Source organism: Corvus brachyrhynchos, unplaced genomic scaffold (assembly GCF_000691975.1).
Source record: "Corvus brachyrhynchos isolate BGI_N302 unplaced genomic scaffold, ASM69197v1 scaffold331, whole genome shotgun sequence".
Taxonomy (NCBI): domain Eukaryota; kingdom Metazoa; phylum Chordata; class Aves; order Passeriformes; family Corvidae; genus Corvus; species Corvus brachyrhynchos.
In genome coordinates this window covers 6,573,791-6,583,514 of record NW_008237229.1, presented here as the reverse complement: position 1 = coordinate 6,583,514, position 9,724 = coordinate 6,573,791, and the positions used below count along the sequence as shown (strand labels likewise).

At 36.3% G+C, this 9,724-nt stretch overlaps 1 long non-coding RNA gene across 1 annotated transcript; it reads right to left on the bottom strand.

Annotated features, from left to right (window-relative positions):
* Positions 1-237: 237 nt before the first annotated feature.
* Positions 238-9,703, bottom strand: LOC108445476. The gene is made up of 2 exons (XR_001860349.1): positions 9,467-9,703; positions 238-1,749 (listed from the first exon to the last, which is right to left on the bottom strand). It is a non-coding gene; the product is annotated as an uncharacterized LOC108445476 (long non-coding RNA).
* Positions 9,704-9,724: the final 21 nt, after the last annotated feature.

Sequence of the window (9,724 nt, the reverse complement as noted above, 5' to 3'; positions counted from 1 at the left end):
AGAAGACTGCTTTCAGTTATATGTTAGTTCTTTCATATCTTTTTTCCTCCTTCCTTTGTACTGTCTGGAAGATAGCCCTTCTGTGTCTCTGTCTTCTAATTTGGTAAAATTGGTATAGACTTTTAATACTATAATTATTTGCATGAAGTATCAAAAATTTAAATTAAATTAATATTCTTCTATATAAAGTAAGGTCTCTAAAAGCTTTTCAGGGAAAAAAAATCAGAAAGAAAAGGATTAATTAGCAGAATTTTATTTCTTTATATTAGACTGAGAAATTATTCAACCATTCTTGAAATTTTACAAAGTATAAAGACAGAATCAGGTACTTGGCAGAAAAAAAAGCTTACACAAATGGATAAAGCTTAGAAAAGTATGAGAAACCAAGAATGGACCCTAAAATCAAAAATGCTAGAAGACTTGAAATAAGCCTTGATTCTTGATACGTTTTCCAGGATTTTTTCTCATATTGATAATAGTGGACCAATATTAATATGCTATATGACAATAGTGCAGCTGAAAAAATTTTGTCTCATATAATACCACGATAATGCAGATAAAATTTTGTGCCACAAAAAAGATGCTGACATAAAATTTTTTCTGTAGGCAAAGAACAGTTGCTCAAGTGTCCAGTGCATCAAAAGTTTCTTAAATTTAATCTGATGCTCTTGTAGGGGTGACAAATAATCTGCAATAATTTTTTCTCTCTTTTTTCCTTCCTTTCTTAGCTAGATGATTAAACTTGTTGTCTGTGTCTTCCTCTGCAAAATTTGAATTGATCTTTTAGTTTCCCTGGGTCCTGGCCATAAAGTAGAAACTGAATTAGAAATTATAGGGAAAGTCAAGTATTTTAGAGAAGGAAGGACGAATGTAGTCTGTGTTCTTCTAATTCTTCTTGCACAAACTGGAATTTTCTCCACATGGGAAATGTTGTGGTGACAGGTATTTCATTACTGCAGTTCAACTGTGAGGTGAGATAACCATCTAAGGCATAAGTAATAAGACAGATCTGTGTTGTGCAAAGAAGCTCTGTACATAGATACAAGAGCCAGCCCCAGGCAGTGCTGATACCATCATCTCACACAGCTTCCTGTTCGAGAGAATAAACCTTGATCTCATGGGTGCCTTGTAGCTCAAGCTTCTTCAGGCCATGGTGCTGACCCAGATGGAGATTTCTGTTTGGCAGTGGGGGAATCAGTGCTAGTTTGGGACCAGCCATGCTGTGCTCTGTGGCACACTGCAGACAGACCTGCAGACTTTAACTGCTCCATGAGGAGAGAGGCCCACCAAGTATCTGAGATTATAAAGTTGTAGTAAAACCAAACTGCCTAAAATTCTTGTTTCACAGAATCACAGAATGATGAGGGTTGGAAGGGACCTCTGAAGGTCATCTAGTCCAACCCCACTGCTGGAGCAGGTTCACCTGCAGCACTTTGCACAGCATCACATCCAGGTAGGATTTGAATATCTCCACAGACAGAGACCTCATCACCTCTCTGGGCAGTCTGTTCCAGTGCTCTGAACAGTGCTTCTTCACATGTAAAGCGCCTTCTTTGTGTATAATTTAAAGTCTGGACAAGATGGAAGTTGTAAATTTGCAAAGCATAGAAAACACTTCACAGCTTCAAAAGGGAACCTCACATCTTCTGTGGACCTATAGGTGGCAATTGTCACAACTGCACAACCGAGGTCTGGCATCCTGTGCAGTGCAGTTATGGTGCACTAATTGATATTCCTACTCAGCACAGACTGGAAGAGAATCAATAAGAAAAATGGCAAAACATAACCAACAAATATGGCATATAATCTTTTCTCCTTTTTTGAGTCAACTTATAAAGAGCAGGAACAAGAGATATGCCTTTAACATATTTCAACTTGCATTTAAAATGTATTAAGTGTAAGTGATTTAGACTTTTTTTATTTCGTGTTCTAAGTACAAAGAATCAGGACATTAGTATTTAGTGTTCTTTTAATTAAAATAGCAGTTTACTCTAAGCCCTAGAATTAATTACTTTTTGAACTGCTTCTCTGCTCTGCTAATAATGTTTGACAGTTTTAAAATAGAATAGCTAAACTTGAGCTTATTCAGTTTAGTAGGCTGATGCAGAATGCACTGGGAAAGATGAACTGTAATTTAAAAAACTGTCATGTGCAAGAGCATACTATTCATTTAATGATGAAGACCTCTGTCAAAATTTGCATACACACACAGTGAATGAAAGGCTATTCAGAAGATTGAAACTGAAAGTAGTTTTAACATTATTGACTTAATGATACTAAATTTTGTCCTAGCTATGACTTTAAAAAGAGCCGATTATTTTTTCATGAGATCAGACCTTGGAAAGAAATAGTTTACCTTTCACAGGAAATGTGTGATAAAAATGTTGTGTTCAACATATTTTTCTTAACTATGAAGAAGTGTTACAGGGCTTAAATGACAGGACATGCATTTTAAACTAGAAACAGAGAAGTTTTCACCTGGTAACCACTTATTCATGTATAATAGTCAAAGAAGGACTCTGTAGTTACCTTCTTGGAAAAATTGACACTTTAGTTCATACTAACATATTGCCCCAAAGCATAATGCAATCATTTTGCCTTATTTAGAATATTTTAATGCCAGTTTCCTGAAAGCAAAACCCCATGTATACAGATTCCTAGGTCTGTCAGTATTTGTAATGAATCAATTCTACCTGAGAAAAGTCTTCATTATTATCCATTAATATCCAAGTATCTCCACTAGGATTATGACTACATGCCTTATATATGTACTCTTTCCATTTCATGCCAACCTTCCCCTTTGTCCCCATCTCAAGATTAAGAAAAGGACACTACAATGAAAATCTAAACTATGTGTTAATCTAGAAGTTAGTCTTTTAAAATAAGACTTCATTTGGACTGATAAATGTGTATCCCACATCTTCAGTGAAATTTTGTAGATTTACACCTGCTGATCAAGCCAGGCTTCTCCTTCTAATTCAGCATTCCCAAATAACTCTTCCTCTTCTGCTGTCATCTAAGTCTAGTTTGCAGGCCATCAGTTATTTACTTGTAGCTTTGCTGTGTGCACTACATGTGCAACTCATGTGCTAGATATTGCGAAGATGCTGACTTGGAAGTTAGAAAATTGCATGCAGCTTTCAAATTCTTTTTCCATGAGCGATTACAAATAAATGCCTTTTTTGAACCAGGTCTACAGTAATTAGTAATTTCATGGTGTCTTACAATAACTAATTTAACTCCAAAATGTATGACCTGCCACCACCTCTCTTACTCTCTCACAAGGATGAAATGTTTCGCAAGACAGCACAATTCATGCACTTCTTTCCATGGCATGATATTATAAATATCGCACTTAAATAATAAATATGACTCACCCTGCCTCCCTAGTGTAAAAAAGAGTATTTGTCTTAAATGGTAAATTGAACCCTATTAACAATTCCCTGGAAAAATGCATTTAATTACAGTATTCCACTGGAACACTAATGAAATAAGAATTAGTTGAACTTTCCAATTAATTCTTCTAAGATTCCACACTATTGTGTAAGAGAGGCGCTGCTTTGTCTTACTGAGATAATTTCTTTTGTCAGTACTGAAGAGAATATTTCAGGAAAGCATGCAAGTATCTATATAACTGAGTTGTACTTTCCCTTAGGTACTCTTCTTCATTCTTACAATGAAGAACAGGTTTATACAGTCCCTACATATGTCACATTATTTTTAAATAGAGTTTTCACGTATGACCCTGTTGAATATTTGGATTTATTTACCCTAAATACAGTTATAGAAAAAAGAGTGCAGTGAAAGCTGCAACGGAACGGCTCAAAGGTAAGTGCAGATGAATCATCTAATAGTAAACTAATAATTTTTAAATAATTTTTATTTTTTAGTAATCATAGAAGTTTTATAAGGAGCCAGTTATCTATTTTAAAGCTAATTTTAGCTTCTGCCATTTCAGATTTTAAATTATGCAGATTCCTATGGTTTATCTTCCACTGTTGTCTTCAAATTCTTAACCTGTGATTGATGATTCAGAATATAATCTTGGAAAGATTTACCATGAGTTTCATGTGCTCGTACAGTTGTTTCATTGAAAACCGATTATTTATCATTTTTTCTTTTTCTTTGGTTTTCAGTTTTGGGGCTTTATTTGACATTAATTAGTTTGGCTAGAGAGTAGTGATCACAAAATTCTTACTGGATGACTTGGAAAAGAGAAAAGTTTTTTGAATATTCATTTTCAACAGCTTTCTTCCAGACTTTGCCAATAATAGGTATGGAATTTCTTGAGCTCTTTCAGATAGCAATGTGTCCTTGTTTAATTCATAAACTGACTCATCAACATGTGAATGACAAAAACCAAAACAATTAACCAAACAAAACCAAACCCACCTCCCCCCACCCCTCCCACCCCTCAATATTCTGAATTGCCCTTATTCTTGAAATGGTAGAATTAAAGGTTCTTGAAAGCCTTAATTTAAGTGACAAGTATATCTCTGCCTTAAACATGGAATCTGAGCTGGTACTTTTGTAAATGCCTTTTACTCCAGAGAGAATAGCTGGCAGAACTTCAGAGTTCTTCAAGCTTTTTTGGTAGCAAACCCCTATCAGTAAGAAATTTTTAAGCATGCACCCCAATATATGTTTGTCTATTTATTTATAAAATACATACATGGACTACTGCTTTGTGTTTATAAAACACATACAAAAATAGAAATTAAGAAGGATAAGGATGGACTAAAAACCTTTCTTAAAAAATAGTTTTGTATTGTATTTGTTGTTTATTAATGGTGTAAAAAATATTTTCTTCCTGCACCCCAGTGGGTTGTATTGTACGCCCTACAAGTCCACAATCTCCCCCCATTTTGGAGACCACTTTTCTAAATAAAGAAAGAAACCTGAGTATAGTAGGCAACCTTGCCAACTCCTGTATCACCCAAAAAAATTACTTTTTAAATTCATTTCATTTCAGAGTGACACTAATCAAACAGGATAAAAGAAAAAAAAGAAAAGAAGAAATAAAAGCATCCTGTAGAAGAGAAGTCTGTTATCCATTGAAATTGTGTGGTATCATGTAAACCCAAGTTGCACTTATTAAATACAAGACTATTTATGAAAAACTACAGGTAAAAAGTATCAGTTTTCTTCATTCCTTGTTTAAACTTATTTCTTCTCATATATAAGGATTATCTCCCAGACTGGTTTGCAGAAGGGAAATACACTTCAATTTTCAAGAGATTTTGTGAGAAGAGATGTTCTAAGTGTGTTGTGTTCTGGAAAACATTTGTTGGAAGAGTGCAGACCCAATGTCCTTCGGTCCTTACAAGAGACGGTCTGCAAATGACCAGAAAATGATAAGATAAATGATAAGATGATAAAATGATAAGATGATAAAATGATAAAATGATAAAATAAATGATAAAAGAAGAGAAAAGATGTTATTTTAAGAGAATAAAAGGTTCCATTATCCTGATATCACACAGGAAGGTAGATGTTGTGCCTCTCTGTAGGTGTTTCATCACAAAAGAATGGAGTGTATTTCAGTTTTTCTTCTTTCAGCTTCTAGCACTGTTGAAAGAAATACTGAATAAGTCCATATTAATAAGCACTTCAGGGCAAAAGAGCCTATCTGAAAGGTGAAATCGTTGGTACTGAGTTCTCCATGCCTGCTCTGTACCTGTTTTAAGGGATATTTGTTTAGCACTGATTTGCATGTCCTTTAGAAGTTGGAAAAAAGACTCTGGTCTAGGAACACACCTCTCAGCTTAGTTTCATCTATAAGTAAAACAGCTCACCCGCTCAAAGTCTGCTCCAATTTGCAATCCAAAATGCTGTAAGTGCGGGCAATTGGGAGACTCATTTTAGAACTACACTCCTAATCTGAACTAAACCATGAATGTAGATGTGCTGATCAGCTTCGTGATTCATTTCAGTGTTTCCAAATGTTGCACTGTGTATAACTGTTATACTGAGCCTGTAGTTTGGATTTGCTAAATTCTAGCAAAAAAATTGCTCTCAAAAAGATTGTGACAAAAAGTACATCTGTGATTACATATGACAGCACAGCATCCAAAATGATTTTAGAGAAAGCACTGAGTAGAGAAATATCAGTCTCGTATTTCTTCCTTCCCGCCCTCAGAAGCATAGATTGCTTTCCATAAATAAGGAAGCCAGTGCCTTCTCCATTTCATAACAGTGTTTTTTTCTTTCAGTTCAAGGAGTCTTTTGTTAGGAGTGTGGGAGAAACTCATGGCTATTTTGAATCCTTTCAAAGAGGAATTAATTCACTTAGTTTTTATGGGGTGTAGTTAGAACAGTTGTGAATGGCAGAGTTGGGATAAGACAAGACTACCCAAAGCAGCCAAGAAAGGATGACAAATGGTGGACAGGTTTTGTTTTCACAAGAAAGAATTTAATTGAGAAAGGTACGGAGGCAATTTACCTACGGTTCCTCCATGTTGGGGAATTTTTAACTGAGAATAATTTACCATTTTAACTGAGAATGAATAATCTCCTCTGGTTCAAGGAGAAAATAATCGAGATATATTGTCTCATTTTCTTACATGCTACACCTGAAAGCAAGCCAAGTCAGTCCTGAATATTAAGGAGTTTCTTCTTCTCACCGAAACTGTTCCCCTACTTTAGGCTCCATTTTCCCCACTGTTTACAGAATCAAAGCATCACAGAATGTTTGACGTGGGAAAGGACTTCTGGAGATTGTCTTGTCCAACCCCTTGCCTAGACAGGGCCACTTACGGCCACTTGCCCAGGACTTCTGCTTTTGACACAAACACGTAGGGTAACCACAGAAGGGAGGAAAGCAAAGCAGAATTTTTATTTTCTTTTCTTGTCATTGAAAAACCAGCATAACACAATTCAGAGGCAAAAGCTTTTTTTCTGTCTGTTGAAGCAAATTGTCCAATGCTTCACATAGATCTCAATAGGAGCTTGTACACTACTGTTTCAGACAAAATTGTTGGATATTTTCATGCATATCTGTCTTTTTCATCTTGTCATATCATTTTGAAAATGTTTCACAGTGCTTGAACTGGTCTATAAATGGGTGATCTCCTTTCTGCCATACCAACCATCCTCAGGCTGAGCAGTGTCTTAGGTTTTCCTAAAGATGTTAGACCACAGGAACAAAGTGCTTCATGTCTTGTTGAATAAAATATTATGGGTTCAAGCAAATTACTCTAAAAATCAATAGGAAAATTCAGCTGAGAATGTGAATGTGACAGGCTGACAGAATGCCCTATATGAAGAGATTGCCATGTAATGGATGGTTTAAAACTACAAAGAACAGCATTATGTGTACTGAATCAAGGAACATAATCATGTTGGATTTTCTTACTTATTTTTAAAAACAGGATTCAGCTGACAACAAATATAGAACTAATAAAAGTACATTTCTAATCTAAAAGTGTAGCTGTCATTCCATGTAATAAAATAAGTCAATGTCCTTACTCTAAGAAAAATGCAAAACCTAAAAAAACCCTTAAACTCATTTAAAAACCAATAGGACTCTTAACAAGTATATCCGAAGGCTTCATAACACTACTAAGATGCCATTTGACATAATTGTTTATGGTTATGAGGCTTTTCAATTTTTTTTTTAACATTTCATGTTTTATTAAATGTGAATCCCTTCCCTCCTTTTTTAGCTTACTGCCTAGTAGAAATGTAAGGTTCAGGCAACTATCTAATTAAGGATTCAAAAAGTACACACTAAATTTATAAAAATTTACCTATACAATTGTCCTGGGTTGCAGTATATTCTATTACCATCCTCATGAGCTGTTGAAATCAGGTGGGGCAGTGTTTCCTTGCCTCCTCCCCCCAGACTATCTTGCTGTTAATGGCCCATCATTGTCCTGCCCCATGACTCAGAGATAGCTCCCTCTGGACTATCTTCTGTTAATGAGCCTAATCAACACTTGGCCTCATGACTCGTTACCCCATTGTGAGATGCTCCACCCAGAGGGAGGAACCAAGCATCCCATCCTGCATATAAGCTGAGATTCTGAACACCAGAGACAACACCTTTCTACTGGACTTCCAGAGGACAGGAGCTACACAGCCACCGCTGGACCTTCTGAGGAAGAGCAGACCCTTTTTCTACAGGATCACCGCTTCAGGAGGACTGCAGCCACCACCCTGATTAACAGGGTGTCGGGGTGTGTCCTGAGTCTGTCAGTTTAACTCAGTGTTTTCTGCCTTTATTTTTTTTCCTCATTTTATTTCCCCATTAAATTGTTATTCTGACTTGGTGTCTCCCACTAGTTTGTTTTCAAACTATAACAATTCCAATGTAATGGAAGATGTGCCCACCTAAGGCTATGAACTACTATTTTACTAGAAAGAGCATTTACCAAACCTCACAAGAGATTTTGCAACAAAATGAAACATAAAGCCAAAAAATACGGTGGTGAAGACTTCAGTAGTTGCATGAAGTTCAAAATTTCAAACTCTCTACAGAAGCGATATCTGTTGAGGCAGAAAGCAATTATGACCAGTCTCTAGATTGCAAACCCTGTGTACTGCTTATAGACACTTTTGGATAAGCTTTTAGCATTCAACGATGTAGATCCTGAGATATCTCCTTAAGGTCTCATTGCTAACGAGAACATGCAGTGGCCATTGTGGTCATGCCTCATTTATTTTGTAGACGTCTCCCTCCATAATGATGGTTACTGCTTACATTTTGGCATAAACACACTTGGTATGTACCACTTGCTGTTTCTCCATACTATTGCAACGGTGTCCCTACAATTATGAGTGACAGTAAAAGAGATCTAGGAATTTTAAAACTGAAAACAGTCTATTTCAGAAAAGGAAAAATGTGAAGCTGTTAAATGATGTGACACAGCACATTGCCCAGAACAGCAAAATCAGCTGTTTTGTGCCTACTTGTTCTATAACCTTTTTTTCTTTTTTTTTTTTTTAAGTAACTATAACTTGAAACTTAGCCATATGGATGTCTGCATCATCCTGCAGAAGAAACATCTGACTGTCTATAAACATTCGTATGACTGTTTTCAACACTACCCTTTTTCTGTTACTCTACTGTTGCTTGACTAAGGTAGACTGCACATCTGTATAGAAGTTTATTCTATGGATAAATCAGGTGACTTTCAATTACTGAACAAATAAAGTTCTGTAGCTCGCTGTGGAAGAGAATAAGGAAGGTCAGAGAAAGTGCTGAGAGGGTTAGAAAGCAGAGTAGGACAGTTTATTAAGATTAACAGCTGCAGACTTGATGTTGCTAATGGCAAGACAGATTACACAAAACAGGTGAATCCTTTCACGAAGTCTTATGTCTCCTATATTCCTTATTATAAGGAGCTTACTCATAGCCCTGTAGCAAAACCCTGTGCCCTTCTCACCCAGCAGGATTTTTAAATGCTCAGTCAGGCTGGCTGGTTGAATGGACGAATCCTGCTAGGCAAGATCACCTCAGACTTACCCTAATGTGCACGCTGTTATTGCTGACTGCCTGCATTTGTAAGCATTGATGGCAGATAGAGTCTTCATTTCAGAGTACGGGGTAGACAATCCACAGGCTGAAAAAAAACCCTGAGGCTTTTTATTAAAACATGGCTATTTACTGGGAAAAATAAATAAATAACTACATAAATAAATATCCAGGCTTCCTCATCATTCGCCTTCCAGAATAGCTGCTGTGCTGCTCAGTGCTGTCCCCAAGGCGCTAAGGGGAGCCCCG